The 13,626-nt window shown below is 39.9% G+C and overlaps 1 pseudogene across 1 annotated transcript in view; it reads right to left on the bottom strand.

Annotated features, from left to right (window-relative positions):
* LOC149315162 (60 kDa lysophospholipase-like) overlaps window positions 1-13,626 on the bottom strand; it is a 37,145-nt pseudogene that overhangs the window by 8,546 nt on the left and 14,973 nt on the right. Inside the window, exons 7-14 of the transcript XR_016281031.1 lie at window positions 10,741-10,853; window positions 8,614-8,799; window positions 6,548-6,661; window positions 5,215-5,334; window positions 4,771-4,854; window positions 2,716-2,879; window positions 1,327-1,413; window positions 171-270 (exon numbers count right to left, since the gene is read on the bottom strand). The product of XR_016281031.1 is annotated as a 60 kDa lysophospholipase-like (transcript). The remainder of the gene's footprint in view (window positions 1-170; window positions 271-1,326; window positions 1,414-2,715; window positions 2,880-4,770; window positions 4,855-5,214; window positions 5,335-6,547; window positions 6,662-8,613; window positions 8,800-10,740; window positions 10,854-13,626) is intronic.

Here is a 13,626-nt window from a genome sequence, read left to right as displayed (position 1 = left end):
TTGCAGAATTATGCAGTTCAGTGGAAGAGAACGACATTCAATTGTGGTTTTAGTGAAATGCTTCCTGTTATACCATGTCATACACCAAGACAGGGATGAGTGATAATGCACACTACACATAAACTTAGAAGTGTTTTGCATCATGTATAACAAGCAATGGGTGCACTTACTACTTGGAGAGGTGTTCTTCCAGAATAATCAGCGTGTTCCATATCTACACCTGCAAGATGCCAAGCCATCAATCCATCTACATCACCCTTAGAAGCGAGGCTGAGAATGGGGAATAGAAAACAACAACACACATTTGTCATATGGTTTCCCATTAACTATGGCCCATTACAGACCGCCTAAAAGCGGCAGTCTGCCGGCGCTGCTGGTTGCTCCGTGAGGGAGCTGCAGCAGCCAAACCGCGCGACTCCCGTGCGGAGCAAATAAAAAGCTCCAAAATGGTGCTTCTTCCCGCGGCGCGGTTATGATGCCGCAAGGCGCCAATCGTGCACTCGCGACGTCATAAGCGCCGTGCGACGTGCGGACGCTATGCGTCTGACACATAATAATGGCAGCGCCTGTGTGTATAGGGCGCTGCCATTATTATGCCCCCGTCACGTGATAGGGGTGAGGCCGGTGTGGACGCTAGGTCCCCGGCCAACCCCTATCACGTGATGGGGGCGCCTCAAGAGCCCGTGTGTAACGGGCCTGGGAATATATCTTTTTATGCAGGTGAACCTTGCACAACCACCTTAGATCAATTCAACATAAAAGAAAGTCAGAAGACAAATAGTTCTGAGCTGAGATGGAAACTGCAGTGCTGCTAAGATCTGCTTAAATCATAAACAAACAGGTATTACAAAACTATTTTCCACACATGGAACTATTTCATTCAGTATTACTGTATACACTCATGTATAAGTATAAAAATTTTAGTCAAAAAATCCACCCAAAAAACCTGGGTTGACTTATCCACGGGTCAATGTAAGTACTGTACCTTAACACATATCAAAATAAGAACCATCTCCTTCTCTGAATGGAGTGGCCTTTCTGCATGCCTAGGCAGGAAAATAGGGGCATTATTTGGCATCAATTTCATTTCCTTCATCCTTTACATCCTTTGCTCCATGCCCCTAAGTTTTACCCTTGACTTATAGATGGGTTATATAAAAATCCATAATTTTGGCTCCAAAACCTGCCTTCGACTAATACATGAGGTCAGTTTATAGTCAAGTATGTACAGTGTTTACTGTGAAAAGGAGGATGCTGGGTTAATAGACTTTTGGTACACAAAAGAGGCTCTTCTTGTGTTCCTAGATTTAATTTTGTTTTCCTTACAGGCAGAGTTTGGTCCCAGCATTCTCCAGCTCTTCCTTGGAAAGGTGAGCTCCTGTTTTACGAAGTAGCTGTATGACTTTCATGTGCCTTTATAAAACAAAAGAAGGAAAATGAAAGAAAACCTCATTATTATTATTGCCAAGGAACTGTTGCCAATTAATTCTTTCTTATAAAGATTCTTATTGGATATGAGTCCTTAATAAAACTATATAGACAGAAGAGTTTAGTTACTCAGCCTTGCCTACTCTCCTTCTGATAAACTAGGGGTGGGCAATCTCGATGGGCTCAGGTGCCAATTTTATACTCAGTGACCTTCCTGGATCCACAGAGACTACCAAACATCCCCAACCCGAAAAAAACACGCCTAAAGAGACTCATTACTCGTTTTGAAAAATGAGTATTCTCAAAAACAGTGCATGGGGATGGTGGTCCTGCAGCCTACTTATAAGTTGTATTGTTGCTCCTGAATCATTCCAGGGGAGGCAATTCAATCTAGGGCAAGAAAAAGAATAACCCGGGGAATATGGAGGAGTTGAGGGCCACAAAAATCCCCAGGTCCACATGTGGCCCCAGGGTTGCACTGTGCACCTTGTTATGAATCAATAATGTAATATTTCTATGACTATTTATGCTGGCTCACCCAGGAATAGGACAGGAGGATATAGATAGTTGTTCATATTTTCTATTTTAGATAGCACCACAGTCCCAATCCTCATCACAGTGGTATTCTTCAGAGAAGGTAAGCAACTGCTATTCCTTGTTTACAAGATCTCTCTGTCCCAACACCTTCAGAAGCACATCTGGGGGAACAAGGGAGAGGGTCTTCTCAGTGGCTGCCCCCAAGCTCTGGAACCTCCCTCCAAAGAGTTTGTTGTTTCCTCAGACTTTTGAAGACTGACTGCTCAAGGGGATTATGCCCTGCATAATGTGTTTTATTGTCCATTTATTGTTTTCTTTTGAACATTATTGTTTTTAATTGATTTTAATTTTATTGATAGTTTAATTATATTTGTAACTATAAGAAAAAAATTAGCTGTGCTTTTTTAAAAAAAAAGTCTTGTAAGCCACCTTGAGTGTCAGGCTGGGGAAAGGTAGGCTATAAAAAAAATAAACAGCATCAGCAACAAGAATGTGAACCCAAAGCTCAGGACCTTTTTGTTGTTTAAAAATAGCATTGGTCATTTGTTCTTAAAATTTAGAACACTTTAGTAATAACGTTACACTAATCTGGTTATGTTTTCTTTTTAATGAAAAAGCCTTCAAAAAACAACAAATGGACAAAATAGGACAACAACCCTCCATTACCCTTTTTTTTTTTGCCGTGGGGGGGGGGGGGGGACCCTGCAATATTTTAGAAGGAACATTAGGTATCTTTCCCATTTTTCCTACCTGAATTCAATGGCATTCATCAATGGGGTAGCACCATATCTGTCTTTGCCATAAACACTTGCCCCACTTTTCAGTAGGTACTCAGTTAAGTGAACATGCCCTTCACTTGATGCCACATGAAGTGGAGTGCGCCCATCATAATCTTCACAGCTCAAATTTCCACCCTGCAAAAGAGAAACACATACACCATTTGCCAGCAATGAGAATAATTGCTATGGTTCAATAAATAGACTTAACATTACCAAGAATAATATGGTAGTGTTCAATACATGCCTCTTAGTTTCTCCCGTTTAAAGAATGTGACCAGCATTATAATCAGTCCCCACCCCTGTATCCATGGATTCTTTATCCACAGATGCAAACATCCACAGCTTTAAAATGTTTTTTTTTAAATTATAAATTCCAAAAAGCAAACCTTGATTTTGCCAATTTATGTAAAAGACACCATTTTACTATGCCATTATATTTAATGGGTCTTAAGCATCTATTGATTTTGGTAACCATGAAGGGTCCTTGAACCAAACCCCACCAGATACCAAAGGCCCACTGTATTACGACTTAACATGTGTTCAGATAGACTCAATTACCTGAGTTCCAGGATCTCTTCCTATATGGCATTGTATAATAGTTGAGTTTATTTACAAATATACAGAATCAGTACAGCCCTTCCTTCAGCTATCTCTGAAGAATGATATAATAAATTCCTCTTTTCAGTCAGACTAATCCCCTGTGACTCTGGTCAAACAGAGACAAAAGAGCATGTACTACTCCAGTGCCTATACTACAGGGACATCTGCCACAGTCTTATTTCATCTCTGTTGCATAAATACCAAGGACACACCAGCAAATTTTACATTTTTCTGATGCTTTTGGACATCAGTCCTGATATATTATATAATGTTGCCAGATTCTGTGCAGCTGCATTTAAAATTCATCAAGCAATGACCTGTACAGTAGGCTAGTACCAATCTTGTCTTGCTATACTGGAATCTAAAATAATATTTTCAATACTGTTTTTAACCTTTGTTTTTTTACCTTGTTTTGCCTTCTTCTATTCTGTATCCCCTTTTTACCTGTGCTGGTCTATGACCATAATAAAGATGAACTGAACTTAATCAGTACAGATGTAGGGAGAGCCTAAAATTCCATACAGAGAACGAAACTCATTATTCCACATCAGATCTACAGAAAACTACTTTCCAGAGCTTGTTCTCTTCCTGCCTTACCTTGTCTCCCCCCAAAGACTGCAGGTTGTATCCCAAATGCTACTTTTGTTTTCCTCTCACATCTATTTTAGCTGTCAGCTTAGTGACAGAGGCTATAAATGCATATCCTCCAATTGTCTCGATTTGACAGCAACAGTCCCAATTAACCCTCCATTTTCTAACTTTTTCAGCTGCTTTTAAAATGCCCCCATTTCTCTCTCCTCTTCCCACTTTGCCCTCAGCTTACTTCCATTGCTGCAAACTCAGTTCAAAGTGCAAAACTTGTTTGCATTCAGTTAACTCAGTGGGGAGAAGAGGAAGAGGCAGAAGTTTGCTCTTTCCAGTGGACTGAAGCAAATGCAAAGTGTGTAGGTTCTCCTAGCTTGTGTGTTCTTCCTCATTAATAACTTCTGCCATCTTGACCACACTCTGATGTCACTTGGCCACATGTTTTATCTACCTTTCATCTATGAAATGTTGGAGAATATGTAAACATCACAGGCTCAGTATAAGACAATTCTAGAGATAAAACAACATCTGCCCTGGAAAACACCTCCACTTACAACCTTAGAAAGCTGCTACAAAACAGAGTAGACAAGCTGCCCTTTAATATCCTGCAATCCAAAAATACGTTGGACTATAATCTCCACCATCACTGCTGCCTGAAGATAGTAAACATTGTAGGCCACTTGGAGTGTGCCAGGTGCTGTATCACTGAGTAGTTGCAACTGAACCTTATCCAAGCATTGATCTGTGCCCCAAGGACTTTTAGCCCAACCAGTACAGCAAGGTTACTCTTACACATCTGAATGGTATCATTGTTCTGAACAAGCTTCAAATATATATTTACCACTTCTTCAATGGCTTTCAGTGCATCCACGTCTCCAGTTTTAGCAGCAGCACAAGCCAAAGATGGGATCAAAGCTCCAAGCTCCTAAAAACCCCAAAAAAGTTTGAAAATACTGATTGCATGAACACACACACACACACACACTATATCTGTATATGTATAGTTAAAGAAATGCAATATTATATAAATATAATATAAATACATACATATATACAATGTATCTATAAATACATTGATGAAATATACCCAGATAAATGGACTGAGATTGATTTAATTTATTACAGAATCACAAAGATAATATGATTTTAAAACAAGTACAGGAATGACAAAGATTGGGAAAATTCATAGTTTTAATTTCCTTTTGTCACTATCAGTATAATTTTACAGAATAAGCAAGTTTTCAGCTTAGGTTTATACATGCATAAGTTTGATCTCTGTGTTTACCTCTTTGCAGTTAAGACTTATAAATTTGGTCATCACTTTGATAAAGATGCTGTTACTTAAGGAGCTCTGGTTTCCTGTGAACATAGAAGACATTTCACCTCTGAGATTGTCACAAAGCATCTGGGGATGGAAAGCAGACAGATTGTGTGAGAGAGGTTAAAACTTTATTGGAAAACAAACAAGAAAAGAAAAGAATATCATTTAATTTAAAAAAAAATACTTTGTTTGCCTTTCAGCTGCATGAATTCACCATGATTCCAAAATTCACTAAATTCATTCAAGAGCTGTTGTTTTATCATTTGTGCAGTCCATCCTGTATACATATTGCTTTACAAAGTGCAGCCAGGAGAAAGCCTAAAAGCCAGGCATCTTAACTGTGCAACAAATGTGGGGGTATAGCCGGAGCCTCCACTGGGGATTTCACATTTTTGGCTAATACATCAGCCTTTCAGTTAACCTGGCCTCAAGCCATTTAAGCAAAACCAGGAGCCCTGGTGGTGCAGTGGTTAAATCCTGGTACTGCAGCCATAAGGTTGTGAGTTTGAACTCAGGGGCTCCAAGGTTGACTCATCCTTTCATAGGTCAGTAAAATGAGTACCCAGCTTGTTGGGGCCGATTGGCTTACAGACTGGAAACCTCTTAGAGAGTGCTGAATTCACTATGAAGCAGTATAGAAATGTAAGTGCTATTGCTTGTCTAAAGTGAACCCCAGACAGACTAGCCTCCAAATTTTGTACAGTTGGCCCTCCTTATCCACGGATTTTTTATACATGGATTCAAGCATCCACGGCTTGAAAATATTTTTTAAAAGTATAAATTTCATGTATCAAACCTTGATTTTCCCATTTTATATAAGGGACACCATTTTGCTATGCCATTGTATTTAATGAGACTTGAGCATACATGGATTTTGTTATTCACAGGGCTTCCTGGAACCAAACCCCAGCGGATAACAAGGGTCCACTGTAGTTCTAGCCTCTGAATACTTCATAAGAACATGGTGTTGTTGCTGTGTGCCTTTAAGTCATTTCTGACTTATGGTGACCCTAAGGTGAACCTATCACAGGTTTTCTGGGGCTGAGAGTGTGTGCCCTGCCCAAGGTCACCCAGTGGCTTTCCATGGCCAAGCAGGGAATCGAATCCTAGTCTTCAGGGTCATAGTTCAATCCTGGAACCATTATACCAGACTGTCTCTTGCAGAACTCATTACAGAAGTCTAATTGGGATAGAATTAAGGCACAATGGCCAAATCTACCTTCCAAAGAAGCAGAAGTCAAACTGTAATTTGAACCTAAAATTTAAAAAAAACCCACCTGAAATTTGCATGCTTTACCTGCTTCTTTTCCTTCCAAGTAAGTTGACTTTGGGCCAACACATATGAGAGCTTTGCCAAAGATGCTTCAGGTGTCATGTCCCCTCCTGAAATTACTCCAACATGAGCAAGGTCCTAGAAATAACAAAATTTTAGTTAGTAAAATGTTGGGCATGATTAACCTAATTGGCTGTAGAACAACAGTAATGAAACACAAATGTGGTTTATCCTATGATTTGTGATACCAAATTTGTTCTTTTCTATTTATCCCTGCTCCAAACCTGTCTTCACAATAAAAAATGTACTTGCTGCTACCAAAAATCAGCCCTCTGTACTTCTTAGAAATTTGGTAGGTTGATGAAAGCATAGGGCCACCACTAGAGATAAGATGGATGAAACTGAAATATGTATTAAAAGAATTATTTACCAAAGAATTAGATACCATTTTTAAAACTGAACTTAGTTAAATGCATCTAGATTAAACATTTTTAATTCTGTTGTTGTTGTGTTCATTCAAGTCATTTCTGATTTATGGGGATCCTAAGGTGAACCTATCATGAGGTTTCCATGGCAAGATTTGTTCTGAGGGGGATGGCCATTGCAGCTCACTGAGGACGAGAGAAAGTGACTTGCCCAATGCCACCCAGTGTAAGACCAAGCAGGGATTCAAATCCTGGTCTCCCAGAACCATACTCCAACTTTCAAACCATTACACTACACTGCCTCGCCTTGGTTATCCTTAATGATCATCCCTAATAGGCAAGAGAGTCTTCACTAACTAAATAATTCTCAATAGCTTTTCCTCCAGACCAGATTTCTATAACTCCATACAAATTCTTCACAACCTAGAACAGAGGTTTATAAAAGTCTCCCACTGCCTCTAGCTCCCCACCCCCCAGATTTTCATCATGTAGCATGACAAAGGTGATTACTAGTTATAGGTATATTAAAAACATGCATAAAAAAGGCCAGAACAAAAGGTCCTTGCCTGCTTGTAGAAAGACAATAAGAAAGGGACCATCTTAGTTTCCCTTGAAAAGAGTTTCAAAGCCTGGAGCCCCATCCTATCATTTGCAGAAAACTGGAAATTATGTTTTGGTCATTACAGATATCTATTTTGGTCTGTTTCGATCTTTTTTTCTTTTTTCTTTTTAAGATCTAGGGGCCTCAGAAACGGCAAGATGACAAAAACTAATAACTCCTGGATGCCACTAGAATTGTGACCTTCAAGTTCCTTTTGCCTAAAAAAATGTTTGTATTTGTGTATTTTGGGCGACTGTAGTGCACTCTACGTGAGGCAGCCTTTGAAAACTGTTTGGAAACTTGAGCGGATGCAAAATGCTCCAGCTAGAATGCTGACTGGGGTCAATTATAGGGAATATATAACTCCCTTATTGAAACAGCTTCACTGGCTACTGGTTCATTTCTTGGCATAATTCAAAGTGCTGGTCCTGACCTATAATACCTTATATGCCTTAGGTCCAGACTATTTCCGAGACCGTATCTCCCCATTCAAACCTGTTAGAGCCCTAAGATCTTGAGGAGAAGGCTTTCTCTTGGGCCCACCACCATCCCAGGCTCGCTTGGTGAGAACACCAGAGAGAACCGTCTCAGTGGCTGCTCCCACACTCTGGGGCTTCCTTCCACAGGAAGCTAGGGTAACCCTCTCTCTCCTTGACTTTAACTGGCAAGCAAAAACAGTTTTGTTGAGGCAGGCTTTTTATATATAATCATAGGATGGCTTTTATATGAGGTATTTCTTATATGGGGTGGATATTGTATTTTTTAATGTATGTAATTTTATATTGTTTTTATTTGATGTTTTTAATTGTTTTTATGGTAATATGTATTTAAACTGTTTTTATTTGTGAGCCACCTTGGGTCTCTTTCTGGGAGAAAGGTGGCACAAAAATTAAATGCTGATTTTTAAAACCTTTACTTTCCTGTCTACTTGCTATTTCTGCAGACACAGCCTTGTATTCAGTTGTTGTAAGCTTAATTAGGTTTGTTAACTAGGTTATTAGTGCAGTAAACAGCACAGTCTATGCTGTTACTGAAAGAGTTACTGAACATTTCACTTCCTTCACCTGTCCAGTTGCGTAGGTTGGAGCCACAGAGCCTCACAAACACTGTGTGCAGTTTAGGATCACCACATTCCTCTCTGTCGCTTGCCTCAACTCTTCTAGCAAATCAGGACGGTTGTTTGGGGCATTGCCACAGCCATACGTTTCCAGTACTATCCCTTCCATTGGATGCTGGAGGAATGCCCTCACCTATTGAGACAATGGCATCAATGAAACAGCAGAGGTGGATACATGTTGAGATAGTTACACAAATGTATGGCATATTTGTATCAAAATTTGGTACCCTGTATTGTCCTGTCTGAACCAAATTAAGATGGAAGCTCTAGATATCCATTGCTACATATTTCCCTTCTAGAATTAATGTTAATGTTTTACATTTACATAAGAAAAATGAGTACTCAGACTTTGTTGTTGTTAACTGCCCTCAAATCAGCCCCAACTTATGGCGACCCTTTGGATGAGACATCTCCAAGCCTTCCCTGTCCTCCACTGCTCTGCTTAAGTCTTGTAGATTCATGTTGATGACCTCCCTAACTGAGTCTAGCCATCTGGCATATGGTCTTCCTCTCTTTTTACGGCCCTCAACCTTTCCTAGCATTATTGTTTTTTCCAGTGAGTGGTGTCTTCTTATGATGTGGCGAAAATATGATACCACAGTTTCGTCATTTTGGTTTCCAGGAAGAGTTCTGGTTTGATCTGTTCTAGGGCAAATTTGCTTGTCCTTTTAGCTGTCCACAGTATCTTCAGCACTCCTCTCCTGCATCACATCTCAAATTAGGGTTTTTTTTTAATCTGTTTTTTTTTTTCACTCTCCATCTCTCACATCCATACATGGTGGTGGGAAATACTATGGCTTGCACAATTCTGAATTTGGTACTCAGTTGTATGTCTTTGCTCTTTCGGATCTTTTCTAGTACTTGCATCACCACCCTTCATATTTCTAGTCTTCTTCTTATTTCTTGGCTGCAGTCGCCATTCTGATCTAGGTTTGATCCTAGATACAGGAACTGTTTATTTTAATTTCTCCATTCTAATAAGTTGACTTTATGCATTTCTTCCATGGTCATTATTTTTGTTTTCTTTTTGTTCAGCATTAAGCCTGCTTTTGCACTTTGTACTCAGGCTATACATAAGAATATAATTGTTTCTTTATCAATGCCTTTAACGCTAGAAATAACTATTCGTTGTATTCTTGCAGTCTACTCTGCTTTTTTAAAAAAATCTTACTCATAAATAAAATATATATATTAAAGTAGATAATAAATCATACATAAAACATACATGGCATAAGTCACTGATCTGTAGGTAAGCAGGAGAAGAGAGTCTAACACAGTACTGGGGCACATATGTTTGAATGCTCAGGGCTCAGTCCATCAGTAAGTTTATATGTAATCAACCCTTCAATTTCCTTCACGTTAAGTTTCACAGTCACTGCAAATGGTGGATGTTGGGGAAGGTTATGAGTTTCAATATGGAGCCAAAAGGTGAGGAAGGACAAAGATATTATGATTGATGAACAGAAAAGAGAAAAAGTAAAATGTTGCCTACAAAAAAATTCTGATATTAAAGGTTGAGTCTCCCTTATCCCAAATACAGTACTTGAAATCCAAGATGTTTGGATTTCATATATTTTTGGATTTTGGAATCCCTATATTTCCACATATGTACATAGTGAGATATATCTTGGAGATGGAACCCCAGTCTAAACACAAAATTCATTTGTGTTTCATATACACCTCATACACATAGCTTGAAAGTTATTTGACACAACGTTTTAAATAATTTTAAAACAAAGTTGGTGTATACTGAACCACCAGAGAGCAAAGGTGTCACTGTCTCAGTCACCCAAAAGAAAACTTTTGGTTCAGATTTTGAAATTCTGGATAAGGGAGACTTAACTTGCATTCAGCATTAATCAAATGACAGAATTAATTTTTGAAAAAAGATATACTGATCATTACAAGCATTTTTTTAAAGCCAAACATATTGGTCTATTTGCATAAATGCTCTCTGCATGTTTTCCTTTGGTTTTGAAATGTACAATTGAGATAATGACTGGTGGCCAACTGTGAAATTATGGTTGGTAGTTTATTTAACATAGCTTTGATCATGTTTTACTGGACCACATACAGTAGTAGCAGTAATTCCTGGGAAGATCCTCAGCAACCCCACATTCCTGTTCATATCGATGTGGACCTTAAACTTCTTTGTGGTAGTGGCTCGCCATACAATTCCCCAGTCAACTTTGAGAAAGAAAGAAAGCAGAGAAGAGAGAAAGGAGAGTCTATGAGCTTGGGAGAGGACAAGTACTCAGTAACATTAAAAAAAAAAACTCACTCCCCAAAAAAACAAATATGCAGACATAAGGGATACTAGTAGTCTTCATGTTAATTTTTTAACTGCAGAATTTACACAGATGTATATCTACAGTAATGTGTAATTCTTCTAGGGCAGGGATGGGCAGCGTGTGGTTCTCCAATGCAGATGGACCACAATTCTCAATTATTCTAACCAGCATAGGCAATGGAAATAATTCTAGGAGGTGTACTCTGCCACCATTTGCAGGGCCACGTGTAGAAGATTATTGCGTGCACCTTATCCCATCTTTTTCCCAGCAGGATACACGCACATTTAATTTCAAAGATGGATCTTATCACATTCTCCCGCATGCAGCCTGTATGCAATCTGGGCTTATCCAGTGGTTTTTCAATCTCCTTTGTTTTCCTTTCTAGAACATTGTCACCTGCACAATAATAAATAATGTCAGCAGTCTAACATCCCCTTACAATCAAAGACTCCTGGAATCATAGACCTGGAAGACCACAAGGGCCATCCAATCCAGTCCCCTGCCATGCATAAATACACAATCCAAGCACTCCCAGCCAATGGGTAGCCAGCCTCTGTTTAAAAACCTCCAAAGAAGGAGACTCCACCACACTCTGAGGCAGTGTATTCCACTGTAGAACAACTCTTACCGCCAGGAAGTTCTTCCTAATGTTTAGATAGAATCTCTTTTGCTACAGTTTGAACCCACTAATATAGCACAAATGTTTGCATGTGAAGATAACAGCATGCCAGCACAGTGCAATTCCTGTGCAGAACAGCAGTATTGTGCAACACATGGCAATGATGGTGCCATAATGCAATGCATAATGTGCAACCTCAATGTGCCATGTACAACCATAACACGCAGTTACAATGCACAATGCTGCTGTATGTCCAATTCCACTTCTGCCACTGTTAGCAAAATATGTCTGTTGTACTGTGGCAGATTCTTCACCCCACATGTGTAGAGTGACATACACATGCCAGCAAAGGTTCCCAACTTTTACTCATTTGCCATTTACAATTTTTATTCTATAAACAAAAAAATCCTCGAGACACAAAAATATATGTATATCCCCAAATCAATCAAATTTTGTAATACGAGGTACTTCCCCACCCCACCCCCCACAACCAGTGGGACAAAAAGGGTTCATGATTTATTTATTTTATTTAGGTATTTATACCCCGCCCTTCAGCCCTAATGGCCCTCAGAGCGGCTTACAATTATTATTTTTAATCAGACAGTCCCCTGCCCTCAGGCTTACAATCTAAAAGACACGAAACAAAAGGAGAAGGGAATGGTGGAGGGAAAGGGGATGAGGTCCAGTGGTTCTTCTCTCCCTCTGAGGCCTGGACCAAGGCAGATGGATTGGAGGGAGGGCTCTTCCTTCTTCCAGGCTAGCCCTGATGGAGCTGGACCTGCCTGGTGAACTCCCTCTCAGGCCGGTGGATGGCAGTTATGGAGGGCGGAGTCTCCTTCCTTCTGGCTAGTCCTGATGGAGCTAGACCTGCCTGGTGAACTCCCTCTCAGGTTTGGGGAAAATATGATGCAGAGAAGGTGGAATCAAATTCTACCTGTCAGTAGGTTGACTTCAACAGTGGCCTTTCTTCAGACAGTGACATAGAAAATCCCTGCAAGCCAGGGTGATGTAGTGGTCTGAGTGTTGGATTATGACTCTGGAGACCAGGGTTTGAATCCCAACACAGCAATGGAAACCCACTGGGTGACCTTGGGCAAAGTCAGAGGAAGGCAAAGGCAAACCACCCCCGAACAAATCTTGCCAAGAACTCCCCCCCCCCCCCCCATGATGGATTAACTTTAGGGTCACTGTAAATCAGAAACAGCGTTGCCAATTTCTGGGGAATTCCCCAGAATCTGGGGAATTTAATTAATTTTCCCCCCGGAAATTTTGACTGAATATTCCGGTAAATATTGGGGAATTCCAGGGATTTTGGTAAAACATTCCGGGGAATATCTTCGAGGCTTGTTGGCAACACTGAAATGACTTGAAGACACACAACAACAATAACAAGACAATTTCCACCCAAGAAGAAAGCTACGGACACCATGATATGTGAAAAATAAAAATAAATGGATCCTAAAGCAAATCAAACCTAAACTTTCATTAGAAGCCAAAATGATTCAACTGAGGCTAAAAATTATGAGACAGCATGACTCATTGGAAAAGACATCAATGCTGGGAAAAATGGCAAGCAGTTGGAAAAGAGGAAGATGGCATTACAGATGGATTGATGCAATAATGGAAGCCACAGCCCTGAGTTTGCAACATATGGGTAGGGATGTTAATGACCAGGGCTCTTGCCATAGATTAATGCCAAAGCCAGCAAATAAGAGTCAAGTGAGATTCCTTATGATAAAGTAATTGTATTATCTGTGAAACATATTTGAGTCTGTAAATACAAATACTTCCTTGATTGTGGCACACTTTTCTACCCCTGGTACATAGGAATTCTTAGGATTCTTCCAGAATTCTGATGGCAGCGCTACTTTGGTTTTGCTGGTTTGAGCATTGACTATGACTCTGGAGAAAATGGTACAATCTCTGTTCAGCCATGGAAGCCCACTGGGTGACCTTGGGCAAGTAACACTCTCTCAGCCTTACAGGAAGATAAAGGCAAACTTCTGATCAGAGTTATAGTACAAAAGGGGTAGTTGATGCTCTATAGTAC

Source organism: Sceloporus occidentalis, unplaced genomic scaffold (genome assembly GCF_023333645.1).
Source record: "Sceloporus occidentalis isolate IW3139 unplaced genomic scaffold, rSceOcc1.0.p SCAF_4, whole genome shotgun sequence".
Classification (NCBI taxonomy): domain Eukaryota; kingdom Metazoa; phylum Chordata; class Lepidosauria; order Squamata; family Phrynosomatidae; genus Sceloporus; species Sceloporus occidentalis.
Note: the sequence above shows the minus strand (reverse complement) of the source record. Positions and strands in the feature narration are given on the sequence as shown.